At 41.4% G+C, this 26,900-nt stretch overlaps 1 protein-coding gene and 1 pseudogene across 6 annotated transcripts in view; one reads left to right on the forward strand and one right to left on the reverse strand.

Moving 5' to 3' along the window:
- The window catches only part of BMP4 (bone morphogenetic protein 4), a 348,582-nt gene that overhangs the window by 267,042 nt on the left and 54,640 nt on the right, over positions 1-26,900 (reverse strand). For 2 of the 6 annotated variants that reach the window (XM_072838616.1, XM_072838608.1), the window contains exon 1: positions 5,745-5,836. The exons of 3 other annotated variants lie outside the window; for them this stretch is intronic. The gene's annotated coding sequence lies outside the window, so the exon portion shown is untranslated. Of the gene's footprint in view, positions 1-5,744; positions 5,837-6,238; positions 6,361-26,900 lie in introns of those variants that run through there. One more of the 6 variants, XM_072838605.1, reaches the window with a different exon arrangement.
- On the forward strand, positions 22,985-24,404 carry LOC140639984 (rho-related GTP-binding protein RhoG-like; annotated as a pseudogene).

Raw genomic sequence — 26,900 nt, forward strand, 5'->3', positions numbered from 1 at the left:
AAAAAAAAGAAAAAAATTGAAGGAGAGAGAATATAGGAATATAGACAGCTAAATTGTTACAATAATCTACGAGACTCATTTTGGAATACAACCGTTTACATTGCCCCATTAATTTTACTTGTCTATTCATGAGAGACACAGAGAGAGAGAGGCAGAGACATAGGCAGAGAGAGAAGCAGGCTCCATGCAGGGAGCCCGATGTGGGACTCGATTCTGGGACTCCAGGATCACGCCCTGTGTCAAAGGCAGGCGCTCAACTGCTGAGCCACCGAGGCATCTCTATAAATGTTTATTTAGATCAATTTGAACTTTTCATTAGTAAGTATGGGAAATACTCAACAAAGATTGCTGGTGTGTATTAAACCACTTTGATTCAGGATCCAGATAAGAGAAAGTGAAGTGGATCAGTGATATGGGCCGGAAAATGAGGAAAAGGTGGGAAAAATGACACAATGACAGTTACAACTTAAGCCCAAAAAATAGACCATAGGGTATGTCATCTTTACATTTACAGCCTGCAGGAAGAATAGACTCCTTGCCAAGCTGTTTTATACATTTCCTTCTAAAGCATGACTTAATATTGATAGCTACCATTTATCAAGAGCTCACATTTACCAGACATGGAGCTAAGCACTTGACAAGCTTTATATTATTTCCTTTAGTTCTCACAAGAGTCCTATGAAATAGGTACCATTTAACAGATGAGGTAAGTGGTCCTAAAGAGGTTAATTGCCTACCTCAAGGTCACATGGAAGTAACTGGAAATGTTTGGGATTTGAATGGAGGCATTTGACTTCAGAGCCAGCCCATAAACCGTCAACCTAAGTTCATAATATCAACAACTTCCCTACTAGCCCACCAAGAGGCAGCAGCCTCTCTCTTCTATAACATCTTTTTGCAGGCTTTTCCAACCAAGCTTTCATTTGACTTTAGGTGTTGTTTTATTCATGTGCATGTTTGCATTGCCTACCTGCAATGATATTACTATTGAAACAGTTTCCCCTTATTCTTGCATTACTGTTAATTAAGTCAGGAGAGAATCAGTGTTTCATGGAAGAGAACATAGGTCATAAAGTGCATTGGCAGGATCTAGAAGTAGGTCCACCAATTCCTTGTGCCTTCCTCCCAAGCCTTGTGACTTTTAAGAAATGTATCTTTTACATTAATTTCCTTAATTTTCAAGTGGAAACATGTGAAAGAAGCCCGGCATGATTTATTGACATCTGACCCTGACGGTAGTATATCCATGTTTCTCACTTTCTTCTTCCTCTCAACACAACGATTTGTATGAATCCTTTAGAAGGGCAGTCGGGAAGCCTTCTGTTCTATTAAGGTAATGTGCCATTGTCTTCTGACCCTGTGTTCAATGACTACTTTGCCCGTCCCCTCAAATAGCTCACCCTGAAAGTTCAGGGTCAAATAGCCTTTGGATGCTGGAATGGCTGGCCTGGCTGAAGGCTGATCTTGGCACCCTTGGCCCAAGATTGATTGATCAGCACCACTGGTCCACCTTGTGGGGGAAGTCTCTGAGTCAGTTTCTTGGTGTTTTGGCTCATCCCTTAGGAGTAATCTGATATCATCATGTCGGTGACCTCTTCAGTTTGCTGGTATTTCTTTTGGTTGATTGCAGTTCAGTCCCAAGTCAACCCTCTCTTCGAACCACAGTTACAAAACAAAACTATCTGGTACCTCAAATATCATTCACCTTAAGGAGAAGACCTGCTCTCCAGTGCTCAGTCACTGAAGTCATGGAGAGGATTCTTCTAGATGTAAAATCATCCCCAAATCTAGACTACCTTCTTTGACTGACCTGTTGGAGCCATCAACTGCTTTAAACAATCACATTACATTTGAATATTTTATCCTATAATGCAACATTTTAAAAAAAGATTTATATATTTATTTTAGTGGGGAGGCAGAGGGAGAGAGAATTTCAAGCAGACTCCCTGCTGAGTGCAGAGCCTGACACAGGATTCTATCCCACAATATTGAGATCATGACCCGAGCTGAAATCAAAAGCTGGATACCCAACCAATTGAGCTACCTAGGTGCCCCCGCAGCCTTTTTTTCCTATTACTGGTTTTATACGTTGATAAATTATGTGCCTGTTTAACCTAAACTGTGCCAACTCCATAAAATGTAAATGTCCCCTTCTGAGATAGAAGGTGCCGTTCCTGTGAGAAATATGTCATTCTCTTCTTGGAATCTATGTATTTGAATATGGCCCCTACTTGCTCACAACATGGGAATCAGTGAAGTGTTTAAAAACTGCTGTAAGACAAATTAAGACCCCAGTGGGGCAGTTGATAGGAGAACATGTTCAAAGGGAAGATCTGACTCAAAAAATTACACCAAAGTAACAGATGGTAGCTACACTTGTGGTGACCATAGCATAAAGTATAGACTTATCAAATCACTACATTGCACACCAAAAACTAATGTAATATTGTATGTCAACCATACTTCAATTTTTCCTTTTTTTAACCATACTTCAGTATGAAAAATTTTCACAAAGTATAATTTCTTATTTCTTCCCTCTTCTATTTTTTCTATTCTATGGGGAAAAAAAGTCAAATCAGTTCCCTGCCCTCAATAGTGCATAACTTAAGGTCTTGCCATATGTTGAGATTTATGTTAAAATCTAATCAAACCAACTTGTTGAAGAGAGTAAAAGAAAACAGTGGGTGGACAAGAGAGTCTTAGCAAACAAAAAGAGAACTAACTTGCTCTTGCTTTGTAAGCCTCCACAAAGAGTTACGTTTCCTAGAATATGACTTTCCATGGGATTTCTCAAACATCAGAGGATTTTGCTGACAGCAGAGAAGCCTCAGCTCACAGTGTCTCTGTGGAGGCCGCAGTGAAGCAATCACTTGCTCTCCCACATGCCAATGGCCATGATAGATCTTCTCTGCTCACTGACATACCATCACCTGTGCTCCTCATGTCCAAAGGCACATATGCTCTAACAGAATAAATGGCCTTGTAACAGTACAAAGATAGCCAACCACTGGTGTCTGACCCCACCACCTTGGCATCATTAGCACCATGCTTTCCCTAACAGGGTTAAGTTGCTGAATGCTATGTGGTCACATCACCTAGCATGAAATCATCAAGCATGTGAGCTCTGAATAGGCAAGAAAAGTCTGGAGAAATTAAGGTTTAAATATTGCCTACACACCAATGTCTCAGAAGTAGATACTTTGTATGACATGTTTCTATTTTCAAAAATATCAAAACTGCTACAGAATGAAAATGGTTGATTCTAAGCCTTCAATGGACTAAACATATAATAGGCAGATAGATATTTTATATATATATAACATAATTACATTAATATATATAATATATATGAAATATAGATATATAATTTTACAACCTTGAGAAGAAACTGAAATAATTGGTAGATAGATTTATACATATGCATATATACAGTAATTCAATTATTTTATATATATATACACGTAAAAAATATATAAATATGTTTATATCTACATATAATACATATAAAACATATATAAAATTTTATAACCTTCTTGAAGAGAAATTGAAATAAGGTGTTCCAAAAGCTTTCCAGTGGCTCCATTACACCCAGGTGCACCAGGAAGGCTGGTGAAATGTGGATCTTTTGTTTATTTGTTTTCCAAAGTAAAATTACCACTGAAATTCTAGTGTTCTTTTCCCAGTGAGTCCTCTTCTTACTCAATCTCTTGGTTTTTCTCTTTGTTGTGCCTAAGGGGCAAGGAGTCCCCCTACAATGGAAGCCTCTACTTTGGAGTAATTTCCTGCAAGTCTCCCCCTTCCCCTTTCTAATACTTTGCTCCTTGTCTCTGTCTTCTCACCCAGACCTCAGCCTGTATCACTCTCCCCTTTCCCTCACCACATTCCATGCATGATGGCCTTTTTTTTTTTATTATTATTTATTTATGATAGTCACAGAGAGAGAGAGAGAGAGAGAGAGAGAGGCAGAGACATAGGCAGAGGGAGAGGCAGAGGGAGAGGGAGAAGCAGGCTCCATGTACCAGGAGCCCGACGTGGGATTTGATCCCGGGTCTCCAGGATCGCGCCCTGGGCCAAAGGCAGGCGCCAAACCGCTGCACCACCCAGGGATCCCTGGCCTTCTTTTTCTAACACACCAAGCCCCTTCCTACACACAGGTGCTCACATTTGCTTGTTTACCTGGAAGACTCTTCCCTGTGTTCTTCTCACCTTTCATTTCTTCCCTCCATAATCACCAGCTCATTCAGGACACCTGGGGTGGCTCATTGTTTAAGCATTCAACTCTTGATTTTGGCTTAGGTCGTGATCTCAGAGTTGTGAGAGAAAACCCCATGTGATTGCACTGGGTGGGGGGTCTGCTTAAGATTCTCTCTGCCCTCACCCCTCACCCCCACTCTTCCTCTCTCTCTCAAAAAAAAAAAAAATAATAATAATAATAATCACCAGCTCAGAGACACATCTGTGACCTCCCCACTAGAATCAGTCCTCTACCTCCATCCAGTTGCTGTCCATACATATCCAAAGACTTTTCTTTAGAGTACTAATTATCATCAAAAAGTCTTCTGTTTATTTATTTATTCATTGTTAGCTCTCTCCTCCCACTAGAATGTAAGTTTCATGAAGGGGAAAATCCACCAATTGTTTGCACTCTTAAACACCTAGCACCTTAGCAATGGACGGCACATAGTAGGAGCTAAAGAAACGAAGGAAGGAAGGAAAAAAGGAAGGAAGGAAGGAAGGAAGGAAGGAAGGAAGGAAGGAAGGAAGGAAGGAAGGAAGGAAGGAAGGAAGGAAGGAAGGAAGGAAGGAAGGAAGGAATTGCCCCGTGTTCCTCAATGGAAAGGCAGAACTTCTTGAAAGAAACGATCAAATATCTGGCTTGTTATTTAGGGAGTCTAAAGGGCATTAACAACTTCACAAACACCCTGACACTCTGCTTAGTGTCCAGGTGTTGTGAGAACCTGCCTGACTTTAAGATACCCTCCAGTTTCCAAACACAAAATTGCCTACATATTAGAATGCTTAGATATATTTAGCAACTAGATAATGATAATAGTTACCATTTACTGAGGACCTTCCCTGCCAGGAATGTGTGTAACCCATTCTCTCATTAGTCTGCAGAGCAACCCAATGAGGTAGGAATAGTACCCCTACTTCACAGATGAGGAGATTGAGTTCCAAGTGATTTGCAAAAACACATGGAACAAATAAGTATTAGAGCTGGTATTGAAACTTGTCTGTCTCACTTATCTTGAAGACTCATGTTTTCAACCACTTCTTTGTTAGCATCCAATTCTTGACTTTGGCTCAGGTCATGAGATCGAACCCCATGTTATCTGCTTGAGATTCTCCATCCTTCTCCCTCTGCCTGTCATGCTTGGGCTCTCTTTCTGTCTGTCTCTCTGTCTCTCTCTCACTCTCTCTCTCAAATAAACAAATAAATCTTTAACCACTTCTTTGTTTTGAGAAGCCAAAACATCAATAGAGTAAAGATAATCAGCTCATGCTGCACATAGATATGATGTCCTTGCAAGGTTTGAAGACATTTGTGTAATCTTATTTATAGTACTAGTTGGAAAACTATTACTTAATAGTTTTAATTAATAGCCATTAATAGCCTTAATAGCCATTCTAGACAAGCATTTATTTGCAAGACAGGAATACAACTACTTCAGGGTTTTTTGTGAGTTTTTCTCATCCCATCAAGTCTAAGGAAAAAAAAAACTGAATTATTTGAGATTTAGTACCTGTAGAAACTGCTGCTCTTTGTTCCAGGTGACAAACATGTTCTATTTATGGAGAATGTAAACTGAGTTCCTCCCTCTTGAGTATTAAGCTTCTACCAACAGTAATGTGTGAGGCAAAAAAAAAAAAAAAAGAATGTTCTTAGGAGGAAAATTTATACAGAGGTTTACAAGTCCTAATTTTTCTATGATAATAGCTATATCGTCATCAACACTGCTCAAAAAGAGCTATAAGAGACATTAGGATAATATTTCAGAGAAAAACAGAGAAGGAAACAACTTAATCTCTTCAAACTCTCAGTTATTCCGCTTTTATCCTGATACTTGAGTTTTCTTTTTTAATTTGTCCATAGCTCATTCTGAGTCACATTCTTTTCCTTTCTTCCTTCCTAGAATCCATAACAAGAGTATCTACCTTTCAGACTCCGGTCCCTTCTACCCACCTTTTGATTGCCATCTCCCCCTCAACCAACACACAATTTCTACATGAAGCTTACCAGCTCCTCCCTTAAATTTTTTTTCCTCTGTGAGATGACCTTCCAAGTTCTTACTCCTTTCTGCTTGCTTTTGTATGAAAATGCAAGTGTTTAAGATTTACAACTCCACTTAGCAGGCTCTTTCCATCTCTTCTGGGGCTTGTCTGAGCTAAAAATCCCCCAGCTGAAACAGCAAAGATGGAAGGTTTTGAAGACATATCCAAATCTCCCAGGTCAACCCAAAAAAGCAATAGCTTTCAAACTTGTTACACTAGGATGTCGAAGGAGTTCCTCAGCTTGACCCATCTTTCTAAAAGGGTGCTTTCTGCAGGCTCCAATATGTATTAACCAAATGACTGAATTTTAATAAGAACCTTTTCACAATAGGGAGATCCTGGGTCATCTTCTCTCAGGCCAGTTCAGAATAGCAAGTGTCCCCTCATAGGACATCCCCCCATTCCTGGTTATGGGGGATAATAGGTCAAGAACCCCAGAAGCAGAGAAAACACAATGTTAGAGAAAAGCGGAAGTGGTGTGGCCTGGTGGTTAAAAGTAAAGGCCTTGAAATTCCAATTTTGGCAGAAAATGATTGTATGATCTTAGGCAAATAAATTGACTCCTCAGTTACCTCATCTGTAAAATGGAGCTTTTTATAGTATGTAATCTGTCATTTTGCTGTGACAGGACAGTCACAATTTAACAAAACTGAACAAAAAAAAACACTTAATACTCTTATGGTACCATGCTTGATAAGTCGTTCCCATCATTATTGTTTTTATTTGCTATCACATCATTGAACCAGGCAGCTTCTCATGATAGCAAAGGAGTTTAGGCCAACAGGTATATTGTCAGGTTTCCCTCCTAGATAACCCAAATTTATACCAGATGAATCAAGTGGAAAAAAAAGAAAAATAATAAACAAAGGACCTTTTAAATGTGTTTCCAATATAAATGGTCTAGAAACAGAAAAGAGAAAATAAAAGAAAAGGACAGACAAAACAAAGCTTGCATCTCTCCCAGGTTTCAACATAAACTATCATGGATTTGGAAAAGACTCATCCATTAGTTCTTCAAAGTTCTTTTATCAAGGGAGAAGACTCTCCCCCAGAGAAGAGCGATAATGACTGGCCTCAAAACACCAAAAAAAAGTTTAAAACTCTGGCCTTCACATTGAGGTAGCAGTCAGGAGGTAGGTCAGCAGCATTGACCTATCTGCAATTTCTGCTGCTGGCACCACTGAAAAAGCAACTCCCAGATAATATGCATGTATGCTTTCCAGGGAAAGCACTGGAAAGAGGGGCAAATTTCACCAGCCCCACCAAGCTGGTATTCTTAATGGCTGATACTCTGACCCTCCAGGCACCAGCTGTCGTAAGAGGGATATCTTGCTTTCTGAGATTCAGAGTAACCTTTCTGAAAGGTTGCTCCCAAGGCATGCGGTTCAGGGCAGACAAAACAAATTCAGATGTGCAGTAGAATGGGGCCAATTCCGATGCTGAGACCAGAGTTAGGCTCCCTGGCACTCTGCCTATTTAAAACTTTAGTTTACTGGGGCCAGAAAATTCAACAGCTTCTATACCCTGAAAACACGAGATGCCAGGAACCGTCAGATGTTCCTCAAAATAAGCTTTCTTGTTGATTCTTTTTAGATGGGGCTGAAAAGAGACATTTGGATCTATGGATTGTTCATGGCTTAAGTCATACATAAATCTTTCTTTAGTGTGTACTTTTAAGTTTCTTCCGTATGGAAAGGGACACCAGCCATGTGCCTCATTTACCTAAAAACCAAGCATCCTCCTCTGTAGGGAAATTTAATTATTCTGTAGAATATGACTTTTATTCTTGTGCGGTGTCTTTTTCACTGACAATAATTTTCAAAGGCTTCAGATATTTGAAATCCCTGTCAGAGTCAGAACTGATTTAACTGCTTTCTTTCCTTTGTATGAAATAGGTGCTTAATTAATAGAGCCCGAGCCCATTTATATCGCAAACAACACGACGCAAGTTCCTTGCTTCTTTGACTCGCCTAATCTAGCAACCAACTTGTGGAGAGTAAAAGAAACTAAAACCAACGACTCGGACCCAGTGCCTGGTGAACGTTTCTCCTTTTATAACTACTTGAGCGTGGCAGGCTCTTCCTATTAACTACATTACATCATCATTATCAAAGACGAAAGGAAATTAATTTTGTTTTTCAAGGTCTTGGCAATAAGTCGGTTCTTTACTTCATCAGACATCTGCTGTTTTTCTACGTGTGTCATTTGCAAAGCTGAGTTTTCCTTATGACTTTATTCTCATAACAATTTATCATGCAACAGGGTTTACAAGAGAACTTGTGCCGATGGGTTTTTCTCTCCCCAAGCTGAAAGTGTAACATTAACTTAAAGCCAATATCATAATCTATATTTCACCCTCAAATAGTTTTCTGAGCTTGCAAAAAAAAAAAAAAAAAAAAAAAAGCCAACAAGGCTGTCAAGAAAAAATAACCAGTTACAGTCTCCGGCTGAAATGTATTGCCAATGCAACTCTACTTTGTTTTAACAGATGGGCCTTTATCAGCAAATTATGTGGGCAGTTCACCAACTTCCCATAGGAATGGAGGAGTGCTTCCATTTACTTGGGCTCTTATCTGTTCACTTAAAGCCACATTTGACCACAAAATTCTAGGGATTTTTTTTTCATGTATTGATACAAAGAATAAACTACAGAGAATCTTCTGTTCTCCAATAATTAGTCATTCCCGGGCTGATTGATAGGTCCTTTGTCCTTATTTTACATCGTTGGGGAAAAAAAAAAATTGTTGGTTCCTGTAGATACAATGGCTTCTCTGATGTGCTCTACATTTATTCCCTTGCCTAAGTAGTAAGGGTCTCTAAAAAAGCTCTTCACGGCATTTATTTGGATGAATAATCTGCTGAGGTTTGACTCGTTCTTCTTTTCCTTCTTCCAGCTCTCACTCTTCTCTTTCTCCAGCTGCTGAATAACTCTCAGCAGCCTCAATTCTGCAGGTAAACACAGGAGCAAATTCATGGAAGCCTGTTACTTCAGACAAGAATCAATAGCTCTAAAACGGGCTGTGCAGAGAATCTGAAAACTGACTTCAAGGAATATTAGAGAAAACCTTATTTTACCACATGCTTCCTATAAGAACCTGGGTTTTCTGTTTATTTTGTTTTATTACGGGCATTTGTGCCCAAAGAGAGAGAGAGATGAATGATGGCTCTTATATTTATTTTACCCTGAAAATTAATTTCACCTTTACTTGCTACAATCTGCCATAAACATCTCTACAAGAAGCAAATCCCTAGCCTCAGTTTCTTTAAGCCTATTAAATGAAAAGGCTGAACTAGACCCAAAGTTGGAGTGTTCATGAGAAACCTCTAGGGAGCTAGATCAGTGTGCAGATTCTGGAGTTCTCTTGGCAGAACTGATTCAGAAATGCTGAAATGGAAACCAGGAATATTCCATTTCCAGCTTGCCATTGATGAGGCTAATGCAGATGGTCCATGGAACACATTCTGAGAATACTGGTCTGAAGAAGTCCAAGGTGTTCCTATTCCAGTTCTTCCAATAGTCTGTGACTCTATAAAAATGTCACCGAGATTTTAGCTGATTATCTGGGCAAGTCTTACCTTTACTGACCTATCTCCATCCAGTGTTGCCTTATTAGCATCTCCACTCCTTGTGTCTATTTTGTGAACCAGCAAGCCCAGTTCTAGGGGGGTTAGGCCAAGCAGAATGCCAGTGGCCGCCCTGTCCTCCAAAGACTGAGCGCACCACTCCAGCCCAGCCCAGTCCAGCCCGTGGGCTCCTACCAGCCTCAAAGACAGGGGGCTCTTCAAAAGGCTCTTCCGTTTTGTGTTCAAAGTGAGTTCCTCAGACAGCAGACACTTGTATTTTCAAGCTTAAGTGCAGAGACCATTCATTTTAAAGGCAAGTAATGACTTTGGGATCATGCAGGATTTTTTATTTAAAAATTTTTTAAAGATTTTATTTATTTATTCATAGAGATGCAGAGAGAGAGAGAGAGAGAGAGAGAGGCAGAGACACAGGCAGAGGGAGAAGCAGGCTCCATGCAGAGAGCCTGACGTGGGACTCGATCCCGGGACTCCAGGATCATGCCCTGGGCTGCAGGCGGCGCTAAACCGCTGCGCCTCCGGGGCTGCCCGGATTTTTTATTTATTATATGACAAGTCTCCTTCATTAGCACAGAGACTGTTGTAGAGATGCAGTTAGATTACGACCCACATGACAAATGAACCACAACTGAGTGTGAAACTTTTCAAAACTGCTCATCCTAACCTCAAGTCTCATAAATGAAAACCAGAGAAAGTGCATGGCTGGCGAGACTCAGAGGCCCAGGGCTCCTGTGTGCCGACAGAATTTACAGGGTGCTGTGTGCAGAAGAAGTCCAGCTCCAGAGCAAACTGAAGTCAGAGACCAAGGCTTGATCACAACTCCCTTACTAATTGCTTGTGTTACCTTGGCCAAGCTACTTCACTTCTCTGAGCCTTGGTTCCCTTATGTATAAAATGGGGCTGATAGTTACTCAACAAATATTTCCTGAGTGCCTAAAGTGGACCAGTAACTAAATAATAAGTTCAAGCAGTGGGTAAAACAGGCAAAAATCCCAGGCCTCAGGAGGAACACAGAAGACAAAGAAATAGAAATTATAGTGTCAGGGAGTAGTAATTAATAATACACACTATGATGAAAAATAAAGCAGGATGAGAAGTTAAAGTAATGGATTACTAATTCAGATCAGGTGGTCAGGGAAGGTCTCTCTGAGGAGGGAACATTTCAACAGAGGCCATAATAAAATGAGGAAAGAACCTTTTAACCTCTGGACAGAAGCCACCCAGGCAGAAGCAAAGTATAGGTGCAAAGGCCCTGAGGCAGGAGCATTTGAGGAATGGTCAAGTGACAACAAGGAGGCAGGTGTGGGTTAAGAAAAGGGAATGAGAAGGAAAAGAGTAAGAAATGAGATCAAAGAGGTAGCCAGACCATAAAGGGTCTGAAAGTGAGCAATTTGGGTCTCATTTTATGTTGATGAGGAGCCATTAGAAGTTCTGAGCAGCATAGATTGATGCTGGAGCTGCTGTTTGAAGATGAGACTGGGGGTGGTGGGGGTGGAGAGGAGTGCATCAATCAGAATAGGCTAAGTCATCTTTCACTGTTGCAAGTTGACATAATCATTTCCACAAGAATTAAGTCCCTTGGCCTCAGGTTCTCTATACCTATAAAATGAGAAGGTAATAACCCCCAAATTTTAGTGGTTTATAAGAACAAAGGTTATTTCTCACTCATACTTCGTGTCCATTGTAAATTAGCTGGGGTCTGCTAATCCTGGGAGGCAGGGATGGAGCCATTCTAGGAGCCAGGGATGGAGCAGCCTCCATTTGAATCACTACAGATCACCATGACAGAGAGAAAGGGGAGAACGGTGACACATGCATGGGCTCTGACACATCAACCTGGAAGTGACATGCATCACTTCCACTCATATTTCACTGGCCAAAGCAGATTGTTGGACCATATCTAACTTCAAAGGCAATGGGAAAGTACAATCCTACCATGTGCCTGCAAGATGGGATGTTGGGTGAACGGCACTAACGAATACCACAGAGACCAGAGGGAAGCAGAGAGACCAATTAGGAGGCTTTTACAGTAATCCAGGCAAGAGACGAGAACAGCTTAGACCAGGCAGTCACAGGAGAGGTGTTAGGAAACAGATGCAGAAGTTATTCTGAAGGCACAGACAATAAGATTTGCTGATTGATTTGATGTGGAATAATCATAACCACCTCGCCATGGATTTATGTTGGTGCGGATTAAATAAGATGATGTATATGAAGTTCTTTCACACTGCCAGGCATACTGGAAGCCTCAACAATGGTGATTATTGCTGTTGTAGTTCTAGATGGAAGAGGTGCTGATGATAACAGAGCAGAACACTTTAATTTTTGACCATCCAGTTTTCCAAGACATACAGTTGCTTTACTCTTCTACCACTATTCTCTCTCTCTCTCTCTCTCTCTCTCACACACACACACACAGTCAGTCACAAACCCTTTTCTGAAAATAATCATAGTAGTTATTATCAATCTGACTTTAAGCAGTCTCCACCTCTTAGGAAACTTTCTAATAATAAATTAATTTTCCTAGTAACTTCAAAGAAGCTTTCATTCCCGTAGACACACGTTTGGAACCCAGAAAGTAGCCTGCATAAAAGTCAGGAAGCCCCCAGTCTTTCTGCTCAGATGTTGTAGATTACCAGTCATTTGATTTGGGAATGTGAAATGAACTGATAAGAAAAGCCGTACGTACCAATGACATTCAGGAATGAAAACTGACAGATCACCTGCTTTAGAAGATTTGATTCTTCAGATTTTTAGGGGGTGTGGGGGAAGACCTTTAGTGACATTTGCTCTCTTATGGCTTACATTAAACAATTTAATATATAACATGAGGGAGAGAACATGATATAAACAATATATCCAGGAGGAAAAATAAATGACCTCAGTCCCAAGAGGCACTGTTATGCGCTGGTACTATTCATGTACATTATAAGGAATGATGTATCAGTTTTACTTCTAATCAGTATCTAAATATATCACGGCCTGTTCCTGGAGTGCATTACACTATCTCGCAATGCATACTCACATTTTACATTAATGTGGAAAGTATCCATCCGTTATCAGGCAGAACTTAATTCTATATTGAAAAATGAGGTGTCTGCTTGGTACACTTCTATTTTAAGGTTTAACATAATTGAGCAACCAAATCTAAAATAGAACTTTGGAGCTCAGCTATGCTGTTTTTTACGGCCTGGATGTTAAGAGATAAAGTTTTGATGGGTGTCTGACTCAGAGACATCACCGTTGGGTGCCTCTGGTTTTCAGCCCTACTCTGGGAGCACCTAACCCAATGGTGTTGTCAAATTCCAAAAGAATATTCTTAAAACGAATTTTTAAATAAACATGTGATACACGTAGCTATCCCTGTAATTATTCACATAAACAAGCAAAATATCCCAGAAACGTTGCAATTTCAGCTTCTAAATCATGTCTTTTAAACTGCTTCCTGCCTATTCATGTGTCTGGATTTGGGGTTCAGAAAATATGTTCTCTAGGGGCACCTGGGTGGCTCAGTCTATTAAGCATCTGACTTCAGCTCAGGTCATGATCCTGGGGTCCTGAGATCAAACCCCACATCAGGCTCCCTGCTCAGTAGGGTGTCTGCTTCTCCCCCTCCCTCTCCCTCTGCCCCTCCCCTCCACTTGCGCTCTCTCTTGCTCTCTCAAATAAATAAAATCTTAAAAAAAAAAGAAAGAAAAGAAAAGAAAAGAAAAAAGAAAGAAAAGAAAAGAAAGAAAAGGAAAGAAAAGAAAAGAAAAGAAAAGAAAGAAAAGAAAAGAAAAGAAAAGAAAAGAAAAGAAAAGAAAAGAAAAGAAAAGAAAAGAAAAGAAAAGAAAAGAAAGAAAAAAGAAAAGAAAAGAAAAGTATGTTCTCTATAGATACCAATAGGATAAAAAGGGCTGGTTGTTGCAATCTCAAACAAATACAATTTAAATATTGCAACACACCGATTGATGGGTTCCACAGGATCACAAATACAAGCAGGATCAGTTAGCCAGCCACATGCCCAGGCCACTGTGGATGTTCCATAAAGTGGGTCTGATGGATTTACTGAGCATCTTCTACGTGCTCCAGACAGTGTTAGGTACCATGTGAAATATGCATGACTGTCTCTGCTCCCAAACTCCTTCAAACAATTGAGGATGCAGTTGGCCTCTGCTAGGTACGAGTGTTGGAAATGTAACCCCAACACAGAAAGAGTAGAGGGTGGTGGGAACTCACTGGCTCACCTAACTAAACTATAGGGCAAATGTGTATCTAGCCTTAGGGACAGAGGGATGAAATGCTCAGCTCTTTGCTTCTATATCTCATTCATGTCCTTCTCTCTGTGAGTAGGCATCCTTCTCTCAGACTCAGTTTTCCAGAAAACACAACCCTGGCACCTCCAGATTCACATCTTGATGATTTGGATACCAGAAAAAAAACAAACAAACAAACAAACAATTTTCCAGTGATTCTAAGAAGTGGTGCAAATTTTCCAGGTGGGACTATTCCCCCGTTGCCCCACTCCCAGCTATCACCCTGAGGTCACTCCACCCTAAGGAGTGGGGAAGAGATGGGCACAAAAGACTCTCCTGAGCCTGGCGTAGCAGGTGCAAGCAGGTGGGGGAAGAGCACTCAGAGGAAATGCCATGCACAAAGACCTACAGAAATGCAACAGAAAGGGGGGTGACAGGGCTGAGAGAATGACTGGAAAGTACAACAAGGTGAGAGACACACGCGAGGCTCGGGGGTGAGGGCAGAGGAAATCTGGGACAGGCAGTGAGGACTTTGGACAGCCTTCTAAGGAATTTGGATTTTTATCCTATCATACAGTTGATTTTCAATCTGTTTTAGTAGGGGGAACCATTTGACTGTGAAACATTGAGTATGATCTCAACTTCCATAACAAATAAACTTCTTATGTTGCTTATGTTGTTAGTGCACACTTATCGTATGAAGAACTCACTGTTACATTTGATGAGAATATGAGTTTGTGAACTGGTGGTATCCTAAGCGTCCAAATTTACTATATAGTACATTGGAGAGAATTAATATTGCTTGTTCTTAAATTGTTTTTTTTCCTGAAATAATGTCAAACTTAAAGTTGCATGCATAGTGGGGATGCCTGGGTGGCTCAGTGGGTTAAGCTTCCCCCTCTTGACTTCAGCTCAGGTCATGATCTCAGGGTCACAGAATGGAGCCCCGCATCAGGCTCTGTGCTCAGCTTGGAGTCTACTTGCCCCTCTCCCTCTGGTCCTCCCTCCTACTCGCGTTCTCTCTTTCTCTCTCTCCAAAATAAATAAATAAATAAATACATACATACATACGTAAATAAAATCTTTTTAAAAAGTTGCACACATAGTGCACAAAGCACACCCATATACACTCTACCCAGATTCTCCTATCGTTAATACTTTGCCCTGTTTGCTTTATCATTTATTTTCTTGCTCTTTCTCTCTTAAAAAATATGTATATATGTATGTATTGTGTATACTTGTTTTTCTGAACCTTTTGAGAGTAAGTTGCATACATCATGGCTATTTACCCCTAAACGTCTCAATGTATACTTCCTAAGTGGAAATATTCTTTCCTATAACCACAGCATAGTTGTCAGTTCCAGTGAAATGAACATTAATGCAAAATTTCACCCTTTCAGCCTAATTTCAGGTTTTTTCAGCTACCCAAAAATTGTCGTTTATCATATCCCCCCTCCTCCATCTCCAGTATAGGACCCAGTCTCAGACCACATGCTGTATGTAGTCATAATGTCTCTGTAGTCACCTTTAATCTGGACCATTTCCTCAACCTTTCTTTGTCTTTCATAACATTGACATTGTTGAATAATGGTCTCCTCCTAACTCTTCATTTAATAGAATGTTGCTCATTTTGGGTTGTCTGATGTTCCCTATTGATTAGATTCAGATGCATTCCCAGGAGGGTTGATCTATGAATGGCACTGTGTCCTGGAGGTACACAGTGTCCTTCTGTCCCTCACTTGTGATACAAATTTTGATCTCCAGTCAAAGTGTTTTCAATTTCTCCATTCTATGTATAGTTATTATCTTTTATTTTGCTATTAATAAGCAATTTGAGGGAAGACACTTAAAGGTTATATAAATATACTGTTTACCAAAGTTTCTCTCTTAGACTTAGTATCTAATGATAATTTTTACCTGAAGGAATTTTACTATGGTGGTTGCAAAATGATGACTCTCCAAAGTCAGCACCCCTTCTACATTTACCAATAGGTGCTTGGCCTTCCATTATAAGCATGAGCCTTTCCCTCTCTTTCACTAATTTATTCATCTCGATATGATCAGTATGGGCTCATGGATTCCTTTTTCTTCAGTGTTTTATAATCCATTACTATCTTTAACTTTAGTGCTCAAATTATGTCTGATTTGACAACTGGGAATCCCTTCTAACTGGCTCCTGTGTCTTAGTGGTAGAGCCCATTGGTTGCTTGTTATTGGTTTCTTTTCTTGCACTTTCTCAATTTCTAGCATAACAAGATATTCCAGGTTTATCCTGTACCTACCCTGCTTCAGCCCTGGAATCATCTGTTTCTCCAAGGAGCCCTAGTTCCCTTTATGGAGGAATGGCATTAGACAACAAGATCTGAGCACTAAATGTGCTCATTGCTAGTGAGGTGTCATTGCTTCTTGGCCCTTTTTAGTGGACAAAACTGGGAAATATACATAGTTACGTATCCATACACAACACATACACACAATTCTGAGTCCACCCCAGTGCCTCTAATTCCAATCCATTCCCCCCCCCCCAGGTTCTCTCAATTTCCCTATTGCACATTTGTACCTCTTATTCCACAGTGACAACCTTTGGTTCCGACAAGATGAACTAATTCACTCATTACTCAATCCTATAGTACATCTAAAAGAGCTTCAGAAGGGTTTTTCCCAAAAGCAAACCTACAATGAAGAGTTCAGGACCTTTTGCTCTTGTCCCCATCTCCTGAGCCTCTTCAAGACTGCATGTATATAGTCATAAATTGACTGTATAAATTATGGCAATCAGTTTTTCCCCTTCGTTATGTGTGTTTATAATTATTGTGTTTATAAATTATTGCAATCAGTTTTTCCCCTTCGTTATGGTAATGTTATTCCATAATGTTATATGAAATATAACTGAGTTCATTTGCTTTAATTTTCTTCCAGTTTTAGGATTTTTTTTGCCTTCCATCATTGCTGATTATATTTCATTATTTAAATCTGTAGAAAATGCTTTCAAATCAAAACTGTCTGAAAAGGTGTACCCATGGGGAACCCTGGGTGGCTCAGCGGTTTAGTGCCTGCCTTCGGCCCAGGGCATGATCCCAGAGTCCTGGGATCAAGTCCCACATCAGGCTCCCTGCATGGAGCCTGCTTCTCCCTCTGCCTATGTCTCTGCCTCTGTGTGTGTGTGTATGTCTCTCATGAATAAATAAATAAAAATTTTTTTAAAAGGCATACCCAGAGAAGTTTGCACTGTGTCTTATTCCTGTTAAATAAGTAATATTCTCCTTCTATCATGACATTATCAAATTATGGAGAAAGAAAAAGAGAGGATCGTGCAATGGTCAGATGGCAATAGGGAGGAGAAAGGAGGAGGATGTCACATAGTTAGGAGCTGGTTCTAGACCAAGCTCCATCATCAACACAGGGGCATATAGGATGAGGGAAGGGTTGAGGACAAGTCTCTCTGTTTTCAGGCTAGAGTGCCCAGTGGGATGAAGGTACACCTCTGCAGAGCACAGCTCACAGGGGAAGAAACTGGTTTGGATAGAAAGACAATGAATTCTGTTTTTGATATGTACTATATTCTGGCCCACATTACCTTCTGGGAAGCCAGAAGAAGCAGGAATGAATGGGAGGGGGAAAGGAAAATACGAGCAGCAGGAAATGTGGGAAGGGCCAATGAAAGCTGTACAGCAGATGAACACTTGGAATTCGCCCTTAAAACTATCTTGAAATTGCCTGTCTTTATTGACTGCCCTGTTACCATCACCACGAACACACACATACACACACTAGAGCCTGTGGCCCTTTCTCTCTGTTGGCTCCTAGGTAGGTCCTTTGCAGGAACATGCGGTTTGGGTGCTTTGAAATCACATAGATTTTACCTCAAATTCTAGCTCTACCACTTCCCAGCGGGGTAACGTTGTACAAATCAGCTCATCTTTCTAAGCCCTAGTTCCTCTTTGGTAAGATGGAGATACTGACACATCACCTACCTTGCAGCTGCTGTGGGCATCATGGGATTATATAAGGCCAGTGCCCAGCACAATGCCTGACTCAAAGAAAACATTTTCCCCCCATTAACCTCAGGTAATCACGATTCCGTCTCCCTCACACTTTTAATATAAACTACACAATACTCCACTGCAGTGGCTCTCAACCTTGGCCACACATGAAAATCACCTGGGGAGCTTTTAAAAAATACCAAGACCCGGGCTTCACCGCCCAGAGAGTCAGACTTAATCGGTCTGGGGTGGAACTCAGCATTGGTGTGTGTGTGTGTGTGTGTGTGTGTGTGTGTATGTTTTTTTTTTTTTAAAAAAGCTCCAAGGTGATTGTAAGCAGAGTTCAGCACCACTGCTTTCTTCACACACTAAATCTGAAGAAGGGCTCTCCTAGGTTGTACTCCCTCTTGACCCTTCTGACAGCACTTCAGAGGGGAAATAGATTGCTTAAATTGTTCTCTTTTTATCCCAAACAGCCAAAGCATATAGCAATATGTTATTCTCCAGGAACCTCTTTTCTGAGAAACATAAATACCACCTTCCCCACAGGAAGAAAGGAATGTTCCTCCCCACCCAAAAGAAACCTGCTCCCTTCTCACCCACCGAGGCGGGCTAGAAAGCAAAACACAATTGGAGCTTGGTCAGCGCAAACTCAGCCCCGAGCAGAGGAGCCAATAGGACCACGTGTTTCTGTGGGCACAATCCAAGTGGTCCCCACCAGCCCAGAGACCAAAGGTTGGGGGGCTTCCAGGGGGCTTCACTGTTTTCACTCCTTGGCCAAATCATATTTGATGGGTGTTGGCACTCTCTCAGGAAGTGCAGGAACCGCTGCTCTGCACCTATATCATGCACGTCCACCAAACCTGTGCGTGCATGTGCTGAAAGTCAATTCCTCAATTGATTCAGGATTACTATTAAAACTCTGATCTTCTGAGGAAAGGGAATAAGTAACCATAAGCAAAGGTAGGATACTAATGAATGGCTGAAGCCCATGGGGATAAGAGGAGGCAGGGCTAAGCCATTGCCTACCACCAGCTGCTTCCTTCAAAATAAGGAAAAAGAAATTATTCTGGGAAAGGGTCAATTTATTTTTTATTTTGCAAAACTTCACCCAGTCTGTTTCATTTTCATTGTTTACTGGTTTAGGAATATTTTGTAAGGAGTTCCCAAGATACCTTCTCTGTGGCCTTAAACCCCAAAACTCCATCTAGTAATAAGGCTTGCTGACTTGGGTCACCCAACTGCCCTCAGAGACCTGGAAGCCTGAAGATCTTTAATATAAAATGGGCTGATGCATTTCAAAAGGTGTTGGGTAGAGCACCTAAAAGGACAGTGGTTAGAATGTAGGTACCAATGCCATGCTTGGCTTTGAGCTAAATATTTTTAAAACATTGATGAGATTTTGAGCCTGGACGGCCCAGAATGTCTAGTCATTCTTGATATGTCAGCCAGCCCAGTCCAAGAAAAGGGAGACCTGATGGCCAGATGTCTAGCATGGATGGAGCCTTGGGACACCCACTACGTCTAAGCCATGATTGCTGCACCTGTACAACCTCCCACAGCCATGGACGTAGAGTCCATGGCTCTGCGAGCCGAAAGTTAGTGCAGGTCCACCACCTCAACTCCTCCCTTCACTCTTCATCTCTTTTTCTGAACCCCACTATGGAGTGGTAAGAAACTGAAATCTTTGGCCAAAGAATCATCTCTTTTAGTCCTATCAAGTGTCAGAAAGACCCCAGGGTACTAGGTGGAGAATGAGAAAGCAAGAAATAAATTTAAAGAAAAATAGGAGACTAGGGGTTTGGCCATCAACATGAACAAGAACCCTTCTGCAAGGGTTTTACCACTTATTATTTACCACTGGTGGTAAATAATTTGCTTTAAAATATGTCTGCATATGCAGAGGGACATTGTGTATGACTTAGTTTAAGCTTTAAGTCCGGGGCTTGAGCTGCACAGGCTCAAGAAAGCATTTTACCCAAGAAGGTACAGACCAGGGGCACCTGAGTGACTCAATTAAGTATCTGACTCTTGATTTTTGCTCAGGTCATGATCTCAAGGTGGAGAGATCAAGCCCCACATCAGGGATCTCTGCTCAGCAGGGAGTCTACAGTGGGAAGTCTTCAGCAGGGAGTCTGCTTCTCTCCTGCTCCCTCTGCCCCTTCCCCTGCCCACACTCTCTCTTTCTCTTTCTCTCTCTCTTAAATAAATAAACCTTTAAAAAAAAAAAAAAAAAAAAAAGGATGCACAGACTTGTAGTGGTTGGCTAGAATTCTCTTCAGGAAACCCATACTCTGAAGGCAGCTACTACAAATGCTCTTCTTCAATTCAAGGCTCATAAATCTAACATATTCAATGTCATAAATGGGTCGTTGTTTTTAAACAAAAGTTGTGGTCTGATTACTAGGATCATGACTGATAGAAATAGGTTTTCATTGGGGAAACTAGAATTATTCAGTATGCATGTATTGATGACAAATACGTTATAGACCTTCCCTACCCTTGCATGTATTAGGTATAAGATTCTAGGTCCAGCCCTTACCCAATGGGAGAAGATTACCCAAGACTGTGAATATCAGGAGGCAGGCACCATTGAGGACCATTTCAAAGGCTGGCTGCCTTAAGTTATCCTGAAGGGTTCCAGCTTCCTGATGCCAGTTATGAGGGTAAAAAACTTCCACCTCCAGGATCTTGCCAATTGCCTCAAGTAACCCCTCCTGTCAGATAGTGGGCAGAGCATTCTCCATAGAACATCACTCAATCCTGAGCTCCTTGGTCAGTTCCCCTTTCTCCAGAATGTTCCTCCCTTTTCTTCTGATATAAATGAGTCAAGCCTGTGTCCTGAATCCCAGTATCAAGTATATTTGGCAAGTGCAACTGACCTGAAGTATTCGTTTTAATGAGGCTTACAACATTATCTTTCATAGGATACACATTCAGATTTTAACTGAAGCCTCTGGTGGAAGCACCTCCTTAGCAAACTGTTTGGAAGATACTATGGAACTCAGAACTTTCATGCTAAGAGATCATAAAGTTTAATATCTTTGCCCTGTAGCAGAGAAAAAAACAAATGCCCAAGAGGGACACATGAATGTGGACCTTCCCACAGTTCACATGGCCAGATCTGCAGGGATTTTTACGATCAATAAACCTTGCTTTCTTATTGTCTCTCTCAAATGTATAAAAGGGAAGCCTTTTTGTCACCCCCAAAGTGGATCTAGGGGTTTCAGTGTTAGAAGCAGAAGGAGGAGAAGGATTATTCATAGAAAACCCAGGGCTCAATGCTAACTGTATGTTTGTTGGTTTGTCTTTCAACACCTGGGTCTTTTGGCATTTTCTGTTTTTTCCAAATCCTACACTTCCCAGCTCTTTTCCACTACCCTCCCCAACCACTACATCTGTTCTCTCCTACTGTGTTGATTGCCCTAGCCCTTGGCAGAGGAGAGGCCACCAGAGGCTTACCCCACTGATGGCTGTCCTCCAAGGATAATGTTCAAGGCCAAGAGACCTGAGCACTTAAACCTAGGGTATCTAGTCCTCTAGGATGGGCTCCACAAGACCCTGTGAACCAGACTGCCCTTGGAAGACAGGCTTCACCCCTTGACTTCATCTCTATGCAAATGTCATCATTATTTGACATTTGGCAAAATGCAGATACTCCTGTTACACAAGATGGTTTAGCAACTTCATAATTAAAAAGAAGCAAACCTCTGAGACACCCCAGTGGAATATTAGCTCACCACCATTCCACATGGTATAAAGAACTCTGTTCTAGAATTGCACTTAGAAAATCAAGACTTCTTGGTCTGTACCACCAGAGCCAAGAGAAGGGCAGCTATTTTTTTTTAAAGATTTATTTATTTATTTATTTATTTGAGAGAGAAAGTGGGAGGGAGAACAGAGGGAAAGAATTTTTTTTTAAGATTTTATGTATTTATTCATGAGAGACACACAGAAAGAGAGAGAGAGAGAGAGGCAGAGACACAGGCAGAGGGAGAAGCAGGCTTCATGCAGGGAGCCCGATGTGGGACTCGATACCAGGACTCCAGGATCATGCCCTGGGCCAAAGCCAGGCGCTAAACTGCTGAGCCACCCAGGGATCCCAGGGAAAGAATTTCAAGCAGACTCCCCACTGAGCATGGAGCCCAAAGTGGGACTTAATTTCATAACTCCTAAGATCCTGACCTGAGCTAAAATCAAGAGTTGGTCACTTAACTGAGTCACCCAGGCACCCCAACGGCAGCTACCTTTAAAGTCAAAGGAATCACATCTTTGGAAACCAGGTTTCAAAGGGCACACATTTCTTGATACTGTGCTGTTTGTTGTATTTGAGTTCCAGAGTATGATGTTTTATGGGCCTTTGAAAAGGAAGCAAAATCCAGGCTTTATGGGCAGGACTGGATCTATGTGTGATGCATATTTGCACGTTCACCCCCTCCCCCGTCTTCTAATGGAAAATTACCTCCACAGGTCTTTTCTGTGGCTTAATTAAATGAGTTCTGAAACTCTTGACACCTTTAGATTCCTAACAGGTTTGACTAGAAGGTGCATCAGACTGACAGAGATTCCACTCAGGCTGGAGTTAGGGTGACCTGTAGTGCTGGTACCTCCACAGTGTCCCCCTTGGCAACTCTGTGTGCATGCCCTGTCATACTTCCTGGAGGATGTTTGGCAGACCTGAGAGTCAATCTGTTGTGTACCAGTTCATGATATCTTTTAATTTCCCTTCTTGTACCCCAACAAGATGAGGCATTTTCTGCCTTACCACAAGCCGTGCCCCAAGGTGAAACATCTCCCACCCACATTTTACTCATCAAAGACCAAGAGAGGGTAGCTGCCCGGATGTGGCGCCCAGCCCTCCGAGCCTTGCCCACCTCGGCGAGAGTTGCCCTGGAGCCTCTGCCTGCCACAGTGAACAGCATAGGAGGCGACCACTTTGCCAGAAAAATTCACTTATGTACATACGCATAATATTACACACTTCAGAGGCGGCTTCTAGGATCTATTGAAGTTTAGCCTCTAGCAGTTCATGGACTCCACGGACTCTAAGGGAAGAATGCAGACAATCAAATGTGTGGTTGTAGGAGATGGGGCTGTCGGGAAGACCTGCCTCCTCATCAGTTACACAACAAATGCCTTTCCTGAGGAGTATATCCCCCCTGTCTTTGACAACTACAGCGCCCAGACCTCTGTAGATGGCCAGATCGTCAGCCTGAACCTGTGGGACACAGCTGACGAAGAGGAGTATGACCGACTGCGAACGCTGTCCTACCCCCAGACATATCTTTGTCATTTGTTTTTCCATTGGCAACCCATCCTCGTATGCCAATGTGAGGCATAAGCGGCACCCGGAGGTCTCCCATCACTGCCCCAATGTACCTGTTCTGCTAGTAGGGACCAAGAGAGACCTGCAGAATGATGTTGAGACAGTGAAGAAGCTGAAGGAACAGAGCCCACAACTCCTCAGCAAGGCACTTCCCTGGCCAAACAAGCAGGGACAGTGAAGTCTGGAATCTGGAATGTTCGGCCCTGCTGCAGGATGGAGTGCATGAGGTGTTTTCAGAAGCTGTCCGGGCTGTGCTTTACCCTGCTACAAAGAAGAGCACCAAGAAGTGTGTACTGTTATAGCTTTGGGGGGTGCTACTTGGAGACTGCACCTAGGGAGAAAAAGAGGGACTCCTTTGATAGCATTGGACAATGCCAGCATGAGCCATTTGTCTCTTTTCCTAGAAACCCTAGACTCCAGGCTATTGGATGAACAAAAACAGCCTAGTTTATACCTGGCTGCTTGGAAGTTTGCGGGGGAAGAGAGAGAGAATGAGAGAGAGACTGACTTTCACCTCTAAATGTGGCTTTCCTAGCCATATTTACTATTAAACAAGTGCCTCAAAGAAAGACAAATCTACAGTTTTCATATCATGGACTTAAACTTCTTGATATACTAATTTTGGAAAGCCATCTTATGTGTGATTTCTGGGTGTTCCCAATGTCGGCATGTTCTTGAGATGAGACATGCTTGCAAAAGTGCTTAAGCAGCATTTTTTCAAAGTACTGGGAGATACTAATAGATAAATGTTTTGAAACAAGGTTTTGTGGTCAAATAAGTCAGGAACCAGTGGGGTGTTAAGTGTTTATTTAAATCCCAGTTAGTTAACACACAGTGTACTATTAATTTCAGGTGTGTAAGATAGGGATTCAATACTGCCACACGAACCTGGTGCTCATCACAAGTGCCCTTCACCTTAATCCCCATCACCTATCTACCCCAGTCCCTCACCTACCTCCCTTCCGATAGCCAGTGATTTCAATAAAGCTGAAGTTTCCTCTGCTGCAGAAAAAAAAAAAAAAAAAAGACCAAGAGAAAATGATTGGGTAGCCTTTACACAGAGATGACATCAAAGATCCAGCTGAACTGGGCCTAATGGAGGGCTCTGGGGGCTGTGGAACAGACGAAGAGCTCCTTACAGGGAGGTTATCCTAAGTGTGGGCTGCTCTCTATCACCAATGAAGAGTACCTTGCATTTATTTGCACACACCAATTTAAGTCAGATGGTGCACAGGAAGTGTGAGTTTCCCCTCCTAAATGCCTGACACAGTGGTTTAGAACATGAAAATCTCTGATAATAGAAATTTCCCCAAGCACTCTTACATAATGCCCTGGCACTGTTACTTTATAGCCTATCTGTCCCACAGAAAAGCTACGACCCATCCTTCATTTATTCAACAAATATTTTTTGAATGCCTATTCTGTGCCAGCCATAAGAAAACACTGAGTATAAAAAAAAAAAAAGAAAGAAAGAAAGAAAATAAAACACTGAGTATTACTTTATCATTTACAGGTAGAAAAACCACATGGCAGATTTCGAGTCCAAACAGCAATCTATGTTGATAAAGGTGCAGATATGTTAACACATTCTTTTTAGTAAACTTTTCATTGAAACTCAGTATGTAGATATTGAGGCAAAAAATTTATAAGTATGTAGCTCAATGAATTTTCACAAATTCAACAATCCCACACAACCGACACTCAAATCAAGAAACAGGATATCACCCAGAAACTTACTTTGCATATATTTCCAGTTATTGCCCTTCTCACCAAAGGTAGCCGCTACCCTGACTTCTAACATCATAGATAAGTTTTGCCTGGTTTTGAATATTATGTGTAAATGGAGTTAGTGTAAGTACTTGTTTGCATCTGACTCCCTACTATTTGTGAGAGTCCACCATGTTCTTTCATGTAGTTATGGTTTGTTCATTCTTGTTGCTGTACATCCCATTGTGTGATTATACCACTATGTATTTTTCCATCCTACTGCTGATGAGCATTTGAGTAGTGTTCAGCTAGGGGCTATTATATATACAATGCTGCTAATCTTGAATATACGGAATATATACATATTCTTTTATGTGTCTTCCGGTGGACATGTATATGCATTTCCCTTGACCATATTCCTAGAAGAGGCAATATATTCTCTTAAATAATAAAGATCTAAAAGACTTTAGAAGTGCATTACAAATCTGACTCTTGTTGCTGGTGGTACATCCAACCAACTTCTTGATCTGACCAATTTCTTCTCATGTCTTCTTTTCTAATATGGTGTCATGATCTGGTTCTGGTACCTACAGCAAGCTTGGGTGGCGACTTCTGTCCTGGCAGGGAAACTTGCATAAGACTCAGGCCAAGGCCAAGGTTGCTGAGCTGATCAGCAGGAGGTAGCATGAGAAGTAACCACAACATGGCAAGGCTGACAGGTCTGCACTGAAAACCAAGAAGCCATTCTATAAGGGCTTCTGAAATCACTGCCACTATACTCCAGGCTCTGTCTCCAGGGCTGACTGCTACCTCCGATTTCAGATTCTTTTTGTGCCAACTCTGAATGTCTCGCTTTCTCTGGAAATACTACCGGTGTTTTCTCATGAGCCCCAGAGACCAACCAGCATCCTAAGTATACCATTGTTGCTTAAATGGTAGGACTCATCTGATGCCAACAGGCCCAACACTGATTCAGCACATTCCAAAGGATAAAGGAGACTTGATCGCTCCACCAAGTCTCAGGCTGGCTCCCCCCACTCCCTACCCTCAGCAATACCCACTAAGGTTGGGGGCCTCCAGCACAGAACTGGACAGAACTTCCAATAATTGAGTTCTCCCAGATTTGTAGCCTCTGGACAGATTTTTCCATTTATATTGTCTTGTAGAATAGTCACATCTACTCCCTCCATCTCAGTGTGATAGGTACAATTCTGTTTTAAAGATGAGGGGATTGGACATTGCTAGAGGTTATACACTTACCCACTGTCATAAAGCTAACACATGGTAGAGCAAGAATTTCAACCAAGATCCGAAACTAGCTGTTGCCCAGTACAATTAGAGTCTCAAATATTTTAATATTAGTCTAAATAAAAGACGGAAAATCAGCAAGGGTAACTAATGGAAAGAATATGGAAAGAAAAATTGAGAGATCTGGATATAACCTTCCATTCTAGTTTACCACTACTAATTGGGTGATCCAGGGAAGGTCACTTAAACTCTCAGAGTAGTAGTGTCTTTAACTGACAATGAAAGGATTGTACATTACCCACAGACCGTACCTCCATGATGGGAGGGACCATGTCTTTTTCTCTTGACCATAATGTTCTCAGCACCTGCCATAGTGTCTAGCCCATAGTGGGCACTTAATAAGTGTTGAATGAATGAATGAATGAATGAATGAATGGGAATACATATCAGAATCTCTTGCAGGCTTTATCAAATACATATAACAATCCCTCACCCTATAAGCCCTGTTAGGTGAAGCCAAATCATGTAAATTTTTTTAAGGAT

Source organism: Canis lupus, chromosome 9, assembly GCF_048164855.1.
Source record: "Canis lupus baileyi chromosome 9, mCanLup2.hap1, whole genome shotgun sequence".
NCBI lineage: Eukaryota > Metazoa > Chordata > Mammalia > Carnivora > Canidae > Canis > Canis lupus.